The sequence below is a fragment of the Armigeres subalbatus genome, chromosome 3, assembly GCF_024139115.2.
Source record: "Armigeres subalbatus isolate Guangzhou_Male chromosome 3, GZ_Asu_2, whole genome shotgun sequence".
In the NCBI taxonomy this organism is placed as follows: Eukaryota; Metazoa; Arthropoda; class Insecta; order Diptera; family Culicidae; genus Armigeres; species Armigeres subalbatus.
In genome coordinates this window covers 35,332,436-35,353,541 of record NC_085141.1, presented here as the reverse complement: position 1 = coordinate 35,353,541, position 21,106 = coordinate 35,332,436, and the positions used below count along the sequence as shown (strand labels likewise).

Sequence of the window (21,106 nt, the reverse complement as noted above, 5' to 3'; positions counted from 1 at the left end):
GCGAAAACGGAGAGCTGTTCGCAGAATTTTGTGGTAATAACGACATGGTGATCGGGGGATCGCTCTTCCCTCATCGACTGGTTCACAAGGTCACGTGGGTCTCCCGTGACAGCTTTACAGAAAATCAAATCGACCACATCTGCATCAGCCGAAAATGGAAACGGAGCCTTCTTGATGTACGGAATAAACGTAGTGCCGATATCGCGTCTGATCATCACCTTCTCATCGGCGAAATACGCCTGCGCATTGCGCGGATTCGTCGGCAGGAGGAGAGAGTTGGACGATGATTCAACACACGCCGACTGGAAGATGCAACGGTGAAACGGTCCTTTGTTGAAGAACTGGGGACGCGTGCTGCAGATATTCCGGAAGGTGGCAGCGTGGAAGACCACTGGACCGCCATCAAGAATGCCTTCATCGCCACCAGCGAGAACAATTTGGGCGAACTGCGCACCCAGAGAAAACATTGAATCACCGATGAGACCTGGAGGAAGATAGAGGAGTGAAGAGAAGCCAAAGCCGCGATAGAGCGATCAAAAACCAGAGGAGCCAAAGTCTTAGCCCGTCAACGATACGCGGCTCTTGAGAAGGAAGTAAAACGATCTCTGGCCGACGAAGGAGAGATAGCCGCCACAACCGGGGACATTCGCCTCCTCTACGATATCTCACGACGCTTAAGCCGCTCGAAGATGAATGCAACGATGTTATTGACCGACCCAACTGACCAGTTTCAGCGTTTCAGCTGGCTCGAGCACTTCGAAAAACTTTTTCAAGTGAAAAACCCAGAAAAAATGCTTACGTAATTAGTGTACGGCCCCTAAGCAGATAGTTCGCGCGGTTTAATTTTGTTGTTATGTGTTTGCCCCGATTAAGAAGGTTTGACCATCGTGAAGACTGAAGGTAAAGGTCACTCCTGACAGAATCCAAGTTTCAAAGTGCTCGCGTTTTTGGAGGCACACCACTCGATACGGAGGCGGCGGACAACTGTCATTTTTGTTGATTCAGCTTTGCTGCCTCGCAGCATGCGTGAAAAAATAAAAATGACAGTTGTGCGTTGCTTCCGTATCGAGTGGTGTGCCCCCGAAAACGCGAGCACTTTGAAACTGGGATTCTGTCAGGAGTGACCTTAAGGCTACCTAAGGTGTTAGAGATCTAGCTGGCTTTGAAGCAACAGTTGGAAAAAGTATTTGATGATGTCAACGCCGCTATTTCACAAAACTTTATGGACAACGGTTGTAGTTAATGCCTAATAACTACAATAAAAACTCCACCATTTTGCAAAAAAATATTGCAAGGTATCACCTGCTTTGAGCGTGCTTACAGCGGCACACTAGGAGTTAACTTTCTGAAATCAGTATGGCGAAAGGCATCTAAAACCCGCGTTAGATGTCTTTCGCCGTACAAATTTCTGGCGGTTAACTCATGCTGGCTATTTTGCCCATATACTGGATGTGACAGCGGCGGGTAGAAAATCAGCCACTGCCAATAATGAATTATTTTTGCGCACTATTTTATATACTGGAGCTCTATATTGCGTCCATTTGATTTAATAATTAGAACATTAATTCAAAAGCGCAATTTGCCAACAACAAAATCTTGTCTAAATGCTATTGAGCAATACAAATTAAAAATTACTGAATTAATATGAATGCTACAAAAGTTCAATGAAATGGATAGTGGTAACCACTGTATAGTGGTTCACCCGAACAAAAAAAAATGTAAAAGTTATAAATCTAACAGAATTCATCCAATAATTTCTTCTGACAAATTCAATAAGCATTGCTAATCAACTTCGTATAAGAACCATTCAAGAGTAAGATAAACATCATAAATCTCCAAGTCGCCGAACAACAACATATCCCGTACCTTTTGACCGAACAACGGATTCCAGCCATGCTCTAACATGTAAACTTGTAAAGCATACGAGCATAAATCTAGCAAAGAACAAGAGAGAGAGTGCACGGAGCATATCTTAGAAATCATCGTCGACCCTCTCTCCAATCGGTCGAGATAGATCATCCATCGCCATCATCGTCATTAATATGATCACGCCAACAAAATCCACCCGATCGTCATCGGACGCCTCTCAGCGAATCCCAAGCGGCGAACCCCATCCACGAGCTCTCGCGGAAAATGTTTCCCCCTTTTATCTCTGGCGCGAGCATTTCTCTTTGCGGGCGGGCCGGCCCCCGAAACAATGAGCCACCACTCGTCATTGCACCGATCGCTTTCTTCCGATCAAGTTCATTTCCCTGTACATGACGCACCGACGGGGGCTTGCTGTTATAAAATTGTCAAATTTTGAATTTTTGATCAAATCGTTATTTGCATTACATTTGTATTTCGGTATTTATTTTGAGGTACAAAATCTGAAGTTTTTTTTTGTGTTAGAGATTTGGATTCTGAACTGGACTCTTATTATTATTATTTCTACTTTGAAATAGATACTGTGAAGTAAAATGGTTGCCCAGCTTCAGACAGCTACAGATTTCATTTAATCGCAGAGTAAACACCAACAACTCTGAAATAGTTTCCAGTAGTCTCCAACGCTAAATGTTATCATATTGGCCTTGCCTAAACTTCGACTGTGGATCCACCATCCGTTATTGCCCTAAATTTTAAACGCCACTCACAGAAAAACTATATCAACCAGCAAGCTTCAATAAAGTGTCCACCGCGCGACGAAAGGCCTTCTTTCATAGACAGTTCACTCACTAGTTTGCTAACGCGCGCACGCGAAGCTCCCACGAGAGAGTTGAATCTGAGCACGATGGAAACACTCCAAGCGCCATCCATCGGACAGGCCGAATCCTATTGCTGCCGGTTTGCACGGGAGCATAATCATCAGCAGCATAATCATCATCGTCATCATAGACCAGTCAGCGGTCCAGGGAAGGAAGGAGAGCGCCCTCGGAGAAAGACCCGCTAGATGATCACCGGAGGATCGTAGAGGCAGAGGCAACCACCCCAGCAGCAGTGCAGTATCCATCACCGTGCGCGATTCAGTTTTCCGCCTGTCGTTGAGCTGCTAGCATGCGCGCTTAGCTTTCCTAGCCAGAGAAAAGTTCCTTGAGATCGATTTTGCGTTTTTTTTTTCGCTACTAGTGAGAGTTGGTGGTTTTTCGTCCCTCGCGCGATAGTTGCCGTTACCGATCGGTGGTTGGTTTGTTGAGTTTCCGAGGATACTATTCTGTGATTGGTGTTTTGTTTTTTTTTTATGAAAGCGTTGTGTAGATATTCAGCGGTGATTGTGAAAAAGTTATCTTAACTCACTTGGAAACAGGAAGTGCGCTCAGTCTACGTAAGTTGTGTTTCTGAAAACCTGCCAGACCAGAGCATCGTAACAGAAGTGAATTGTGTTAGACACGCAGAGTGCACGTGTGTGTGAATGCTGTCCAGGAAGTGTTCTATGCTAATTGGAATTTCTGCTCAAACATAGGAAAACATTGTTCGATACAAGCCATTGAGTGGAAGAAACAGCAGCAGCCAGAGGCGCCACAAAGCTAGGGAAAACGGAAAACAATAGAGTGGAAAGAATTTCCTAACAATCGCCACACAGAGCAGAGCAGCCTTCGGAAAATCCAGCAGTTGTTCCAGCGCAGAACCGCAATCCGTCCAGCAGCCGTGGAATAAAAAGTGAGTGAAAAGAACCGAACCGGCGCAGGAATCTCAATGCGCCTCACCCGAGATGCGCAATTGGATGGAATGAAGAACATACGGGATTAATTAGTGTTTAATGAGGTATGGTCAGATGGCCATCAGCGCGCGCGCGCGATTGAGAAGCTAACAGAACGTGAAGATCCGGAAAATTTCGTTCTGCTGCTGACTATTGACGATCGTCTAACAAGTAAATTTAGCATTAACAGAAAGTTTGATTTCAGACTAGAAAATTTTTTCAAAAAATTCTGTGCGCCTTTTCAGTTTTGAATCTAAATTTTTCTGATTGATTTTCTAAAAAAAAATCATAATTATCAGTGATTGAAGCTTCTTTGCATCAAACAAAAGATTGCAATATTGTATGTGCGAACAAATTGCACATCGATTGGTATTTATAACGTTTTGACGCGAAATAAATCTCAGTAAATTACGATTGCGATTTTACAAAAACCAAACTCGAGCGCGACGATTTCCTACAGATTTACGAGCGAGTTCAATCGCTCATTAGGGCGCGATGATAGAGATTTGTGTATAATTCTTCCCACCTTGGCTGAGATTTTTACAGAAATTTGAATCGTTAAAATTTATAATACCGTAGATAACCAAAGACAAAAATACTATGAGACTACAAGTTTACAAATTATTCACATTTTAATTCTTGATATTTTACGCTTTGATTCATTCTAATAGACTATTATTATTCGACTGTTGTTTAATATTTTCTGCTTTCCAGTCTTGACAAAATCAAAACACCAATACATTGGCATTACATCTCCCACTGGGACATTGCCACCTCGCAGCCTAATGTTCATTGAGCACTTCCACAGTTATTAGCTGCGAGGTTTCTAGGCTAAGTTACCATTTCTGCATTCGTATATCATGAGGCTAATGATACTTTTACGCCCAGAGAAGTCGAAACAATTTCCAGCCCAAAAATTTCCTAGACCGGACCGGGAATCGAACCCAGTCACCCTCAGCATGGTCTTGCTTTGTGGCCGCGCATCTTACCGTACGGCTAAGGAGGGTCCCTGAACAACACTATATCAGGACAAAATAAAATAACAGTGTTTTGATTTGTCAGACCGAGAAGCCATCTTCCAAAACCAACCCATGAAATGCTGATAACCAGAGCAGTAGTGTGGACTCCTTTGGCGAAACCATCATTGGCAAGTAAAATGCGCAAACTTTACATTTAGAGATCAATTTGAATCTTACTTTAAAGAGCTAAGATTAAAAGTGAGATTCGTTGCCTTGCGGTTAGCGACATCAGTCGTCTAGACACATATGCTGTGGAGTGTGGGTTCGATTTCCGCCGAAGCACTTTTCACTGGTCCATTAGTTGTTGTGAAAAGGTCATGTATGTTGTCTTTAATGCTGGGTGTTCAGTTGAATGGTTTTTATTATTCGTTCTTATACTCAACTAAACCAAAATGAACCTCAAACTTTCGTTGAGTTTTGGTTTCCAACGCTTGCTGGCGAAAAGGGCCCCATAACACTGGGTAGACACCTTTGAGTGGTGTGTTACGGTGTAAGATCTACCACGGTCACATTGTCAGCTACAGGCAGATCCTGACCCAACGAATTAGGGAGTCGCTGAGTGGGGGACCTCTCGTTAAGTAAGTACTACATCAACACTTCCTTCCCCTCCCAAGTTACGGTGAAGATGGACGTGGCCGGAAGTAGTAATCCTCATGCTTTTGTGATTTTTATCCTAGATTGAAATCAAGGACCACACCTACCTTGATTTCTGATAGCAATCTGAATAAGGATTTCAAAAGAAAAACATGAGAATTACTAGTGTCCAATCTACGAAGTACACCGTAACTATGCTATGCTAACGCTTGCTGGCGAAAAGGGATGGAACGATGTACTCATTCTTTTCCAGTTCGGCACCATAATCATAATTACCACATCATTCCCTAGTAGCACACATGTTCCACGTAGGTTACTGCAACTCATATGTGACCAGATTAGGTCACAATCAAGTTGCTGCAACCATTTTTGACTGACTTGTGCTGCTCGGGTTCCCCTACTCTGCTATTGAATTTTTTTTTCAAATTATTCAAAGTATGGTATCAGGTATCAGAACGTCGGCTCTAGGGGCATGTTCACCTTAATTTGAGAGATTTGTGCCATCGCCTTCACAGCCTTTCTTATTACGCAGCTGATGGAAAAGGAAGTGAACAAAATGGAAAGGAATATGGATGGGGGAAAATGGGAAGTTTGGGAAAGGGACCCTTAAAGGAGGCATACAAAGTATAAACGTAGAAAAGCTCCTAGCTTCTTATTACAACGGATTATGAACAACGGAATACTTTGAAGGTTCAGGCTTCTGTTGTCAATGTCACTTAGTAAGTGTTTACCAAATATTTGGAACCGCAGTTGCGCATGAACTAGGCAGTTACATATCAGATGATAAGAAGTTCCATAATCGGATTCACAACCATCACAGACAAATGGTTCAACACGTTGAATATTTGCCATGTGATAATTGAGTCAGCAGTGACCTGTCAAGGCCTTGACTAAGACACTGCAATTCTGTTTAGACAGATTAGCTAAATAGTTTGCTACTACGGAAATGGTTCCGGGATGTACCGGATCTTGTTTGATGACATGAATCCAGACTACTACAATGATATTTGTGCTGAGTTACAGACCAAGAGTTGATGAAAAACTTCACCCAACACTTGGGTATTGGATAGCTGGCCTAATTTAGACTGAATAATCCTCACTTCACCCCTTTGCCACCACACAATACATCCATAAGCCAAGATTGGTCGTACAACTGTTGTGTAAATTCATTTGATATATTTGGGTGTAAGACCCCAAGTCTTACCAAAAGTTCGTTGGCATTGGCCGAAAGCCATACACGCCTTCTTGACTCTGAACTCAATGTTAGGGGTCCAGGAGAGATTAATCAGAGATTGAGATCAGATTGACATCCGAGCTACCCCAGGTGATGCGATGGACATTAGCATCACTACCGACAATCAGCGGAAGGCCTTTTGAAGTGCAATAAACGACAACTTGTTTGAAAGCATCCGTAGGAGAAGGTTCCTCATGTGGTAAATAAAGCGAACAATAGACGGATTTTTTGGCGGGTGTTCCACCAGTTACATCAATTGTTTCGACAGCACATACATCTCTGATTGTTGATTCAGAGAAAAGTGTAGTAACGATAGCGTTGTTAACAAGTACACGTGCACCCGGCATTAATCGAGAGTTTGCCATTTCATTATTGAAAGTTGCAAAAACCGGGTTCACTAGGTTGCCTAGGTAGAAGCTACCCTTGCGAAAATAGGGTTCCTGCACCAAAGCCACTTGGGATTTGCCATTTTGCATGAGTCTACAAAGAATAATCGTTGCTGTTCTTTTACGCTGAAGATTGATTTGAGCTATCCCAACTGTAGCCATTGCGAATTACGATAACAATCATGTGAATAGCAACGATGAAACCAAGTCGGTATCGTATCAAGAACGTCAAAGACGAAACACAGAGTACACTGTGAAAAACGCATAAAGCCAATTCATATAGGTGACAATTTGATGAAAAACTAACATACTCATAATTCCTTATTTAACCTCAAGTTGAGATTGAATAAGAGTAGCCGATTATTTCTGAGAAGCAAAAAGTCAACTACGCTATCGCTCCGGTTAGCGCAGCAAGGGCTTAATACTGTGAAGGGTGCCCTGGTGCTCCGTTAGCGGTTAGGTTTTTATGAACCACCTCCCCCCCTAACCATTGATTCGTAGGCACGGTAAGCATAAGGCCGCATCGCACCAAGAGTTCGGGGTCACCTGTATCATAGACTTTTACCACTGGAACAGGCAATCCGTAGCGTTATTTTTAGCCAGGCAACCGGCTGCCGATACCACACGGCTATCTAGGCTGCCGTGGAGATAAGTTGACATTGACATTACGTCAATTCTGAATATGGCCGAACAACCGAATAACAATACCAACGACACCACCCTAATGAAACGATTTCAGCAAATTCAAGTTGCCTGCTTTGAAATAATCTTTCATTTATCATAATAACCACATCCTTCCTCTACACTACATGATGACAATTACAACAGCTAATATTATTTGTTATTCAAAGTATAGTGCTCAAAAGTATGGGTATATGTCGAAGAACAGTTTGTTGAGTTGCTAGAATAAAGAATAATCATAATACAATGGTGTTATTAGTAAATAGACATCCGCAATTGAGTTTCTTTTCTTTTGTGCAGATTTAAAATCACACTCGAATAATGAATAAATATACCTCATTCAAGATAAATAAAATAGAAGTTGATAGAAATCAACCCGTAGTTAACAAACTTTGCTAGTATTGCTCTCCAAAAGTTGTAGTTTGCTATGAAAAATCTGAATCGAATTTTCCGTGATACGTAATAAACAAGTTTTACATTTTGACAGACAGTTTTGCGAAACAATCTTCAATTCAAAGGTTACTATGATGCTCGCTATGATGCTGATGCAATAAAATGGTTCACAGCATCTGTCATGTTTGAATTACCCCTTTCCAAATTTATGGCTGGCGTAAACAGCTGGATAATATTTCCAGAAAATAACTGTTGCAACACCCAGGAGTTGCGACGAATCTCACATATTAATTAAATAATTTCGAGCAACAATTAGCGCCGGCCCTGTGTCCTATATTATCTATCACCTACAAGTTGATCGGTAATGGTCAGCCTATAGGTATGTATGGGCGGCAATGTGATTATAGGCTCGTTTATAGGTATCAGAAATGAACCAAAACAAGACTGATGTAGTGAATGCAGAAGTGCGAAACTTAGGTGAGATTTCATGTTAGGCTTTTGATGACTGAATGATAGAATTAATGACTTGTTTTATGTTCGATTAGCTTGAAATTGTTGAGAAGAGAGTTAAGTGTGCTTATAGATATTTGAGTAGTGTAGTTATACTAGAGTGGGAGGTAAATCTAACATAGTAACATTGCACAACGAAACCCTAATACTATGATAATTTCACAGTTACAGTACGGTCTTAAACAGTGCGGAGTCAGTTGTCGCTAGTACGGTCGAATTATCGGTAGAGAACAGTAAACGTAAGTAGGCCATATACGTACTTCCCATATCTATCACACACATGTAAATACGCACATTCGCATGGATTAGGCTAAACACGAACAAATTTATTGTCTTTTCTTCCAAAGGGATTTTTTAACCCTGGAATACCAACCAAACTTGGAATAAATGTTATCAAATCGGAAAATAGTTCTTTGTCTTCCATAACCGTTTTGCTAGCGCAACAATAACATTTCCCCAAAAATCCCAAGTAATATTTTGAGTTTTATCATCCTCTGGTAGCTGTTTTGGAGAGTAAATTTACAAAACTAACAACAAAAATAAAAACTCCATGGCGACCTCTTGAAGACCGCTACAAGAGTAAGTTATGACCAAGTGGCCCACTCTTCAAAGCAAGTTCAAGTCTGGTGATAAGACCACTGTCCACTGTCAAAAATAAGAACTTCATTTTTCCTCGAAGCCAGCTGTTATTGTTGCGGAAGGAATTGCAAAATGTACAAATGGAGAAAAAAATAACACTCATACGGAAGTAAAACAATTTTTGATCATCGTAAAATTGAATGCTCAGAAATTCGTTCGCGTGCATCAAATTTTCGTGCGCGTTCAAATTTCTGGTCAAAACAGGTTAGAAAAGCAGAATATTTGAGTGCGCCGTTTAAATAATTTTATTTACGGCAATGGAATGTCAGAGAATATTCAATAATTACGTGTTTTGACTGTTTGAATTTAATTCCGCATCGAGACATTTTTGGTACTTTGGTATTTAGGGTCGGTATGACTATAAAATACAAAAATCCTAATGACAACTACATTCATACTATTGTATGCTTATTTGACTTAGTCTCCTTGTAGCCTACAAAATCAAATGGGATAACGATTAGAACTATTAGACGTATATAAACAAGAATACTGGTGAATATGGATTAAAGCAATAATTCTAATATATACAGTACTATGTGATAAGTATAAGCTAGGGAATATTTTGTTCAAAACTAGTAGTGGAATGGAAATTGTTGTAGATTGCATGGAATATTATCTTTCTCTACGTTTGACATGGTTTCATTATTCTAAATAAAAATTATAAGGAGTAACATTATCACTGAAAGTATGTATTTATTGCCGTCTGATATTCTATAGTTCATGGATTTTGATATAAACATAAAGTTCTAGTACAATACCATTATAAACCAATTGAAAACTACGAAGATTTATGAAGGTTATTCGTAAGATAAAATTAAGACACTTTTCAAGATTGGTTTCATGTCCTCGAGATAATCGTCAAGCTACTAATAAGCCTATAAAGTATTTGACATTTGTCGTTTTATTGCACATTTTGTAAATTATTAAGATTGTTACTTGGGATAAAAACCGCCGTTTTTCTAAGATTAAGACAATAGTGAATGTGGTTGCTTCTTTGATCTCTTCGTTTAAAATAGGCGTTTGTCCGAAATAAAGCGACGGTAGGTTTGATCCCTTCTTTAAAAATCAGTCTCAGTCAATGCGGGAACCAACTTCCCGGGAAACGGGAAATTAAATAGAAATTTCCCGGGATCCCGGGAAATAAATTTGAGCGAAATTTATTCAAAATTATTGTCAAAAATAATTTTGGAGCTCAAATATATTCTCCTTAAAACTGTTTTGAAATAGATTTTGTTGCTGCATGCTCAAACAAAAGTAAAAAACTTGCCAATTTATTTTTCATGCGACTTTGTCTTTCTTTATTTTTATTAGGATGAATAACAAAATTATTAATGTATGTCGTATGCTTTGTCTCCATGTTATAGCATTAAATTTAAATATTTCTATCCTTCAATAGATTCTTTTAGAAGTCAGAGAAAGTCTAAGAAAACATAAAATTGATTTGGTTCCCCTCGAAACTTTTTCCGATTTAGCTGAAAATTTTATAAAAAGCATATCTCATCATGCGAAAGCGATTATTAGTTGACCCGTTGAATCGCAGGTATTTTTTGAAATGATTAAAAAAAAGCTTTGAAATCAAAAAACCGAAGAATTAACCTATGGCTTAAAAACACGAAACATAGACTTGAACAACTTTCACAGCATATAATTGCTGAGAATAAAAATAAGCGTTCACTTTCAGTAAATATAGCCTCATATAAACATATAATTGTTGAAGAATCTGAACAAATTTGCCGTCCATGTCCAAAAAATTATCTTCTCTACAGCAAAAAATTTAGAGATTTCATCTTTATTTTGTAGACTCTTGCTTTTGTTCAAGCATGAGGTCTGCAGTGTCCTGATGAGATCATCTCTTAGGCCCATTGTCGCCTTCTAAAGTATGGCGTATTCCTAATCGAAATAGTACTTAAGATCTGCGACATTGGAAACATGTCACTCTGCACAAGCATCTGCGCTCTCAAAGATACTTTTGCTTTCCGACTCTACCTAAAATCCTCAGGATTGCATCTCAAAATTCAGTAGCAACTCTACTTGTGCATGACTTCATTTATTATCAATATGTGGGTATAGGATAACTGTACCGGTTCTTCATCTCAATGCTACCATGTTCATCCCAGCAAAAAAAAGAAATGAAATGTATTTTGGTTTGTTTATTGGAAGAAGACATTTCCCCTATTATGAAAACGAAGAGCAAATATTAGTAGAAATATAATAAATCAGTACCTTAGATTTAGTTAAAAAGACTAATATTTTATCGAATGAAAAAAAAACTGTAAAAACATTTCCCGGGAAATTCGGGAAACTAATGTTCAAATCCCGGGAATCGAGAATAAATAAATAACTATGTCGTACTTGCTACATGCTTTTCAGTGGCGCCGGGAGTGGGTAGGACAAGTAGGACATGTCCTACGCATGAATGTTCCTGGGTAGGACAGTCAATGCATTGTCCTACCCTTGATTATGGTAAGAACAAATCATCTAGATAATTATTTCAGTTGCAATATTGTCTGATAGGTCTACAAAAATATAATCAAATATTATGCAGACTTGATCTGTGTGTAACTGTTACCAATGAGGATGTAAAAGTTAATCAGAGTTCAAATATCAATCATAATGATTTCTGGGATCCTTAAGAAACATTCTGCTGGTTATCCTTAACGACTCCAAGTAGTAATTTTTAATCCCAAAAGTGCTCAAAAATGTATCAAGGCTCTCAAGAGGCGAAAAACTAGTTGTGGGAATTTGAAATTGTGATTATTTCTAAATTCACACAATTTTTAATATTTTTTTTTATAATTATAGCACGTATAATTGGATTTTAAGAAGCATATAGGAAAAAGATTTTCAGAAACCTGAAAGGTTTTATGGAAATCTAAGGAAAGACTTGTATCTCTAAGCCCGCATAAAATCTCGTTTGCAAGGAGTTCTGAACTCCCCAAAGATTATTTGATGATCACACGATTCCCTGGTAGTTCGCTACGATCTATAAAAAAAAATCTGAAATTAAAAAAAGTGCAAGAAGTTGACTTGAAGAAAATTGTGTGATCCGTGCTGGGAGATTTTAAACGTTTTCGAAAATCGCTGTAGGATGCGCTGTAGAACAAAAATATCGAAGGACAAAAAGTCAAAGACAAGATGTCGAATGGATAGAAGGTAGAAGAAGGAATAGTTCTTTATTTATTTAATGGTCAGTTATTCAACAAATTTACAGTGAGTGTGAAACAGCCATCGGCCGAGCAATGTGTTGTTTTTTTTTATCTAATCGCGAGACAGTGAAGTTAAATAATTGATGTTTAATGATTAATGCACTTTTAATACGCGTCGTTTCTGTCGAAATAAGCTCTTCACAAGCAACTGGAGTGCGTGGGGTACGAGATGGAATGCGTAATCGTTTATTAGGCGACGCGAAACACAGTGCGCACGTTATTTTTTTAGCGCATTGAGTTAAACTCGGGTTTTGTCTTTACATCTTTGAAGTAGCGCCGTCCAATGAAATTTTTATACACTACCACCCCGAGAAACACTCCCCTTCTTTTTCCTCATCTTACATTGATTGTGATCAGTATCGTTTTGACGAAAAGAGCAAGCACGAAATGAACATTCATTCTAGTTGGAAATGCAATAATTGTCGTGAAAATCGATTAAAAAATCACAAACTATGTGAGGTTTGTTTTGAAGTACAAATATTTTTAAATGTATGGATTTCTCAACATCTGAATTTTTGTCCAAATCGGCGTTACCCCTATTTGTCCTACCCACGACTTGAAACGTGGATGCGCCCAAGGATGTTATCGATCATTTAGTAATCTGCGTTTTATCGTTTAGTAGTTTGTCAATAACACATTCCAGAGGTTAAATTTCAAAATGTGTTGTATGATGAACTTCAAGTGCGAAGGTTTCTCTACAACTCTGTCTAACAACTTGTTCTTTGAATTTCACTAATAACAGAGCTATAGCGCAAGTAGCAGTAACTTATTCTGAATGATTGAAATTTGGTTATCATTTAGTATGAGTTACTGCAACTGGCGCCATAACTCCGTTAATAGTGGAAATCAAACATCGACCTGTTAGGCAGAGTTGTAGAAAAACCTTCGCACTAGAAGTTCACTATACAACACTTTTTAAAATTTAGCCTCGGGAATGAGCTATCGACAAACTACTAAATGATCGAAGGCAGATTACTAAATGATCGATAACATCCTTGGATGCGCCTCTGATGCTTTTCCACTTAGTAGATTTTTATGTCCGCCATTGTATGAGTATTTATCTTGTTTGGCAATACAATGGATACACTATGCCCAGGGCACCATGTACGTCCCATAGACCACGTCGAGAGAGTATCCACCCGAAAACATTCTAGACTCGAGAATCGAACTCACCATCTCCGGATTAGCAACCCTACGCTTTTGCTCGCAAGGCTACAGGAGAACCCGAACACTTTTAGTCACCTCCAAAACAAACAAAATATAGCTAATTGTTAAAATTATTTTGCTTAGTTTTTGTCGTCTTTCGCACCAGTTATAGCGTTGGTAGTCCTATAATGATCAATTCCATAAGAAAACAATAGGATTTGCCATAATAGGAAACAGGAAAATTAAGTCTAATTCCACAACTGGTATTAGCGTCCTTTTACGGATTAAGAAATTTTGGGGACTATCACGAATATTAATGCGATTTTAACATTTCTTCTAAAGATCAAGAAGGGAAACCTTTCACTTGACACATCAACACCAGCCACATGTCTTTTTTTTTTACTTTTCAGAAATACATTCATATCAAAAAGCTGAATTATTTCTTCACTATTTTTACTCAATGCTATGTAACAATATGGTTCTTGAAATTTATTGATAGCCGAAATAGTTAATGAAAATTACACTAATCCAATCCTCGCAATATGGTTATCAAATTTTTTTTTCGCTACTGACCCCTTGAACCTAGTTCCGGAAGCCCCTCTCAGAAACTGGAATAGCGGCTAAAACTAAAACCAGGCTATATGACATGATGTGGAAATGAGGGTTTGGCAAAGTTTAACTTAAAAATTGCATTGTTGAACTCCAGACTATCTGACTATCAGCTATCATGCCAAAATACCTTACGCTACGAAAAATTATTAACGAAATCAAGATTTATTCATTGCTGAATAATTGCCGAAGAGGAAGCTTAATCAATTGATCGGAAAGCATGTTGCTGTCGAAAGCGAATGCCATTATTGCAACATGCCCTGCCCATCGTACCCTTCCAGCTCAAGCTACCTTCTGGATACTGAGTATACTCCGGAAGTGACCAGTGAGGTAAATTGTCTTTTATAGAATCATCAGAGAATGATTCGCGAGAAACCTTGAAGATAAGGCTATCGCATGACATGTTTTGGTGCAAAAACAAAAATGTTTATTCCTATAGGTTCTGCCGGGGTAGGGGAGACTGGGTAGACTTGATTCCCTTTTCTGATTTCCGATGTATTACAACCAAAAATAAATAAACATACACGATTTCCACACAGACTCTCTAAGAAATATAGTATTTAACTTTACTGATGTATGACAATCCTTAAATTATTGTTGTTATTGATACACAATCGATTTTTTGGAAAGCTATCAAAAATCGACTTTGAAAATATTCGGGGAAATTGATCCCTCTCCAAGAACTTGCTTTGATAAAATTAGAAAGGTGCCCTCAGATTTTTTAAATATTTTCCCTTCGAAACACGCGGAATTATCGAGTTCCTGTGCGTATACATGAAAGATTTTTTGACATTTTCATCAGTACAGATCAATAAGCATATTTATGGCTTGTTGCTGTGAAAAAATGAAAGACTTTGGTCATTGTTATGAAAAATTGTTCAAATTTTGCGTGACCAATAAAAAAATCTTTAGGAAGGTCAAAACATACAAACCGCCCTGCAGAATAAATAAGGTTGTCAATCTAAATAATAACTCACCACATAAAGGTCATTTGTCTCGATGATCTTAGTATAGTATACGCTAGAACAAAACTACTTTAGTTCTCGATAAAACAGGGGATGATCAAGTCTCCCCGGGGATCAAGTCTACCCACCTTCTCCTACTCTATCCCGAGCAGGAGAAATTGGCTCAATAATACTTATTTCTGATACCATATTCTGTTATGAACTAGCCCTGCATAAGAGGTAAAATACCAAAGGAATAATACAAAAACTAATACGCACAATACTTAAGCCATAACAAACTCAGTTATTAAATTGAATTTCAATACCAAATGCATAACCAATTATTATTCGTTTGGTATAGAAATACCTAAGCATGGTATGCTCCAAGTATTCTGCGTATAAGTTTTTGGTATTATTTTTTGGTATTTTACCTCTTGTGCAAGGCTAAATCATAACAATTTCTGTTATCGAGGTCGTCGTTCCTGCTCGGGATGAAGTTCCGGAAATGGCCAATGAGTTTTTTCTCCTCTTTTCAGACTTACCAGAAGTTTATTTGTGAAAAACTATGAAGAATGAGTTGTCGCCTGACACATTTTGGTCTTAATTCGGAAATGTCCCCTTATACAGGTCCCCCGGGTACTCCGTGGTATTCCGGAAGTGGTCGATGAGGTCTGTTGTGCTTTATGAGATCTTCAGATGATTATTCGTGAGAAACCATGAAGATAGAGCTATCGCATGACATGTTTTAGTGCAAAAATTAAAATGTCCATATCTACAGGTTCCACCGGGGCACTCCGTGGTGTTCCGGGAGTGGGCAATAAGTTGTTTTACACTTTACAGTCTTACCAGAACTTTATTTGTGAATATCAATGAGCTGTCGCACGATACGTTTGGTCTAAAGTAGGAAATGTAATCTTCTACAGGTTCTCCCGGGGCACCATAATATTCTGGAATTGGCCAGTGAGGTCAATCGTCATTTATGGAATCACCAGAAGATTATTCATGAGAAATCAGTCGCATGACATGTTTGGGTCAAGAAATGAAAATGCCAATTCCTGCACCCCATGAGGTTCTGGAAGGGGTCAATTAGGTCTTACAGACTTTTCACACGTATCAGAAGATTTTTTGTGAGAAATCATGAAGAAAGAGCTGTCACTTAACATGTTTTGATGATGATGATGAAGATGATGATGATGCTACCATCTATTGTAGCAAGGCACCTGCCGATAGCACTGGCCATATCTGACAAACGATTTGATCATGATTATGTTATTGTTTGTATTTCATCAAACTCCTGTATGAAGGGCCAAAAATGGGTGGGGTGGTTCCATAAGCAGAGACACTTATGCGAATCCACGGGATGAGTAGAGAATCTCCTTCCAGAAGAAAGTTCGTACATACAATAATATAATCTAGCCCTCATTTCCCAGATTGACCCAATAGATGGGGAGAAGAGCCCGCCCTTTATCCACGAAATGTTAACAATAGGAAGTTGGCGATTCCACTCTTCCTATCCAAATCGCTTCAATCGGGTGCCCTGACGGTTGTTTTTTTGCATATGGCATATAGTTATATAGTTTCAAAAAAAATTAATAAATATATATATAATGGAATTCTCTCACCAAGTCCATTCGTATGCCATAGAGAAGAGGGAGCTTTCTTCAACACCAGCAAGTTTTAGATTTATGCTTTCTTCAGAGATGGAAACCCAATAGTTTGGCAAAGGCTGTCCTGGTTAAAATCGGGGGATATACATCATTCTGGTTCAAAGACCAAAAAAGAGATCTTGATTGAATTTAGTATTCCTGCTGGGGTTTGCCGCTTAGAACGGCTAGCATAAATCACTGATGATCCTGCGGGTGGTTGTTACAATTCAGTCGTTCACCTTCTAGTCCAGCAAAGGGGTTTATATTTCGTAATTCTCTGTTGAAAGATCCTCGCACGATGGGTTACAGGCCACAGAGTGACAGGAATTATCCTTGATTCACTTAGTACTCCAACAGGTAAGGGTTGCAACATCCACCTTTGGTATTCTCGCGATTGTTTTGCAATATTCACTCGCTGGTCAATTTCGTCGAAGTACTCTATCATGTAGTAAATTTCATCCTCCAATGTGCTCATTATACAGTTGTCTACCGGAGCCCGTATATGGGGTGAATAACTCTTGCACTGCTGAACGTCCGTTCCTAATCTGGCCCTTACGGTCAAACTTCACAATACCGAATCTGTTAATTCAGATCTGGCACCTTATGGCCGAACGTCACTATACTGAACCTGTTAGTTCGGAACTGGCACCTACGGCCGAGCTTCTCCACTTACTGCTGAACGTTCGTTCGTTCATAATCTGGCCCTTACGGCCGAAATTCACAACACTGAACGTTAGATTTTTGCACGTCGCGCTTTTGGTCGACGTTACGATTTCGCGAAAAACTACTCAATTCGCTGTTCCAAGAGTTCTCTAAGAAAAAGTTTTCACTATTTCCTCTCTGCTGGAGCCACCAAATGCTACTCTCAGCTGTCACTTAACATGTTTTGGGCTAAAAACTAAAAAATGTCCTCTTCCACGGCTTCCCCGGGGGCATTTGGGGACATCCTGGAGACGCTTATAAGCACTTCAAAAAATCTGAAAAACTCCTAATAGAACCGTATTCAGTATAGCTTTGTTTTTGGTAAAAGTTTGAGAAGAGTTCCATGTAAAAAAAGTTTTCATCGAAATACCCCAAATGCCATATCGGGGGAACCCCAACCGAATCTGGAATAATTCCGGAACCATACGGAATCTGGACACCACTCTGAGTGAAATCGAAACTAGAATAAAAACTGGACCTTGTCTCAAAATTTCACATTGAGAGTTATGATTTTTTCAATTTCAAAATTTGCCTTCTGGAAGAGCTTGGCCTTTTGGGTGTTAAACTAAACTTCTCCTAATTTATACTAAGGGTACAAGAAGCTAATCGTTTCAATAGAAGATTGCAACGATTTTTGCCTAAAATTGGAAATTGGACATTTGTTGCAATGTCTCAATATTAGAAATTCTTCGAAGTTCATTGGTACTATACCACGGAGGCAACTTCAGAATCATTTTCAAAATTTTATTTAGAATCCTCTGAAGTGCCTTTTTTCTGGTATTGCAGCAACTAGTCCATATTGGCACAGCATACAACATGGCTGGTCTAAAAATTTGTTTGTAAATCAAAAGTTTGTTCTTGACACAATGTTTTTATATTCTGTTTATAAGTCCACTTAATATATTTGTTACATTTGGCTTGAAGGCCTTCAATGTGATTTTTAAAAGTTAATTTTTGGTCTAGCAGAAGTGCTAAATATTTGGCTTCGCTAGACCAATTAATTGGAACCCCATTCATAGTGACAAAAGAAGGTGCTAGAAGGTTTCAAATAAGAAGCTCTCGGATTTTGTGAGAAAATTATAAGCTGAGTTTTGGAAGCATTTGGGGAAATTTTCCATTTTTGCAAGTAAGTGGAGAAAATAGCCAAACTTTTTTGCAATCTACTACAAATGACACGAAGGCTTCGCCCTTTAGCTAAGAAGCCCGTGTCATCTGCAAACAAAGATTTTTGACACCCTGGTGGTAAATCAGGTAAGTCAGAAGTAAAAATGTTATACAATATGGGCCCCAGTATGCTGCCTTGGGGAACACCAGAATTCTGATAGTTTACCTGCAGTGAGCGATCTGATAAATAATTTTGGATCAGTTTAATGATGTACAGAGGAAAATTAAAAATAATAAATTTTACAATCAAACCTTGATGCCAAACACTGTCAAATGCTTTCTCTATATTAAGAAGAGCAACTCCAGTCGAATATCCTTCAGATTTGTTGAGTCGAATTGCATTCGTAACTCTTAATAACTGATGGAGGTTGAATGCCCATGGCGAAAACCAAATTGCTCATCAGCAAAAATAGAATTGTCATTAATATGAACAATCATTCTATTTAAAGTAATCTTTTCACTTATTGAAGAAAGCAAACTGATTGGCCGATAACTAGAAGCCTCAGCTGGGTTTTTGTCCGGCTTCAAAATTGGAACAACATAGACTAAAATAATGGACACTCTCGAACTGCTGAGCAAGTTTTTGAGCCTTTTCGCCATTTGTTAATAAAATTTTATTTCCCTCTTTAAGCGCTAGAATTGGCTTTTGAGGTTGTTAAGAATTTTCGTTAATTTCCAAAAGGGTTCCGAACAGGGATCCAACTTCGAGACATTATTCTCAAAGTTGGTATTTCTCAGAATAGCGAAACGTTTTTTAATTTTATTTTGCAAATCTCGCCAAATAACTTTCAACGCGAGATCGCGAGTTCTTTGGTATTGCCTTCGCCTCACATTTTTAAGACGGATCGGTAACTGAAGATCGTCGTCAATAATAATGGAGTTGAATTTAATTTCACATTTAGGAAGGAGGAATATCAACATCAAAATTTCTCTTGATATACGTTTTATATAAATCCCAATCAGCTCTATGATAATTTAAAGTAGAGCTGATTGGATTGCTAATTTCTTGTGAGATTTCAAACGTCACAGGAAGGTAATCAGAGTCAAAGTCAGCATGAGTTACCAATTGGCCACACAGCTGACTTGAATCCGTTAAAACTAAACCAATTGTAGATGGATTTCGACTGGAAGAAAACAAGTTGGTCCATTGGGATATTGAATAGTATATTATCCCGCAGAACAATCTTCAAATAAAATGTTGCCGTTGGAATTCCTTTGAACATTTTTCCATGAACGATGTTTGGTATTGAGGTCACCAATTACGAAGAATTTTAATTTGTTGCGAGTCAGAATTTGAAGATCAGCTTTCAACAAATTCTTTTGCTGCCCATTGCATTAGAAAGGCAAGTAGGCTGCAATAAAAGAGAATTGTCCAAAATTTGTTTCAACAGAAACTCCCAAGGTTTCGAAAATTTTGATTTCAAACGAAGAATATAATTTATGTTTGATACGTCTATTAATGACAATGGCGACCCCACCACAGGCGCTGTCAAGACGATCATTTCGGTAAATAAAATAATTTGGATCTCTTTTGATGAAAAGTCCAATAACAATTCTTTGAGTAAATTTGATACCAACCTGAACAACTTCAGTTTTGGTATTTGTTTTGAACATTGCATCAATCATGTGATGCAATTGTTCATTTAGAAAATCAAAGTCGGAAGTAGACATGCTACCTGAATCGTCAGAATGAACGTTATTTTCCGTTGAAGAATGGGTATGAAAATCATTCATTGTTGGTAAATTTTCAGAGATGAAATTTTGCTTGCCTCAGCGATGGTTGCATAGGAGGGAGTGTTTGAAAAATTAGAATTTGAAGAACTGCTCGGTACTCGGCGAGCGGTAGGAGCAAAATTTGTTCGTTGATTGTGGTGGGTATGAATTGCTCGACCGGCAAATGATTGCGGATCTTGAGCGTTTGAAATATGTTTACCCGACGAATCTGGGATCCTATTGGAATTTCCCGTCATCAATTTTGCACGAGAATTCAAAACTTTTTGCGTGAAGGGTATTCCCAGAAATTGGATTTATGATTGCCCCCACAATTGGCACATTTAAACTTATTGGAATCTTCTCTCACAGGACAGGCGTCCTTGGCGTAAGAGGTTCCACCAAAAATCATCCATTTAGCATCCATATGACAATGTTTAGTTCCGTGACTTTTTCCCCACTTTTGGCACTTACGACACTGTGTGGGGTTTTGGAAATTTCCCCCAGGCCTGCGGAAATGTTCCCATGTAACACGGACATGGGACATAATACAGGCCTTTTCCAAACTTTTCATATTATTCAGTTCACTTTTGTTAAAGTAAACTAAATAAAATTCTTGAGAAATACTTCTCTGAGAGATACCAGAGCGAGAATTCTTTTTCATCTTAATTACTTGGACTGGTGAAAATCCTTAGACTGGTGAAAAAAATTTCAATTTTAATCTCATCCAGTGATTTATCCTCACTGGGGAGACCTTTCAAGACGACTCTGAACAATCGCTCAGTTTTGTCGTCGTATTTGAAGAATTTGTGGCGCTTCTCAGTTAAATACTGAAGAAGACGTTTGC

The 21,106-nt window shown here is 38.7% G+C and overlaps 1 protein-coding gene across 2 annotated transcripts in view; it reads left to right on the top strand.

The window, feature by feature from the left end:
• Window positions 1–2,994: 2,994 nt before the first annotated feature.
• Window positions 2,995–21,106, top strand: part of LOC134220044 (uncharacterized) — a 587,564-nt gene continuing 569,452 nt past the window's right edge. The window contains exons 1-2 of one of the 2 annotated variants that reach the window (XM_062698987.1): window positions 8,529–8,600; window positions 8,659–8,732. The gene's annotated coding sequence lies outside the window, so the exon portion shown is untranslated. Of the gene's footprint in view, window positions 3,637–8,528; window positions 8,601–8,658; window positions 8,733–21,106 lie in introns of those variants that run through there. The other variant, XM_062698986.1, reaches the window with a different exon arrangement.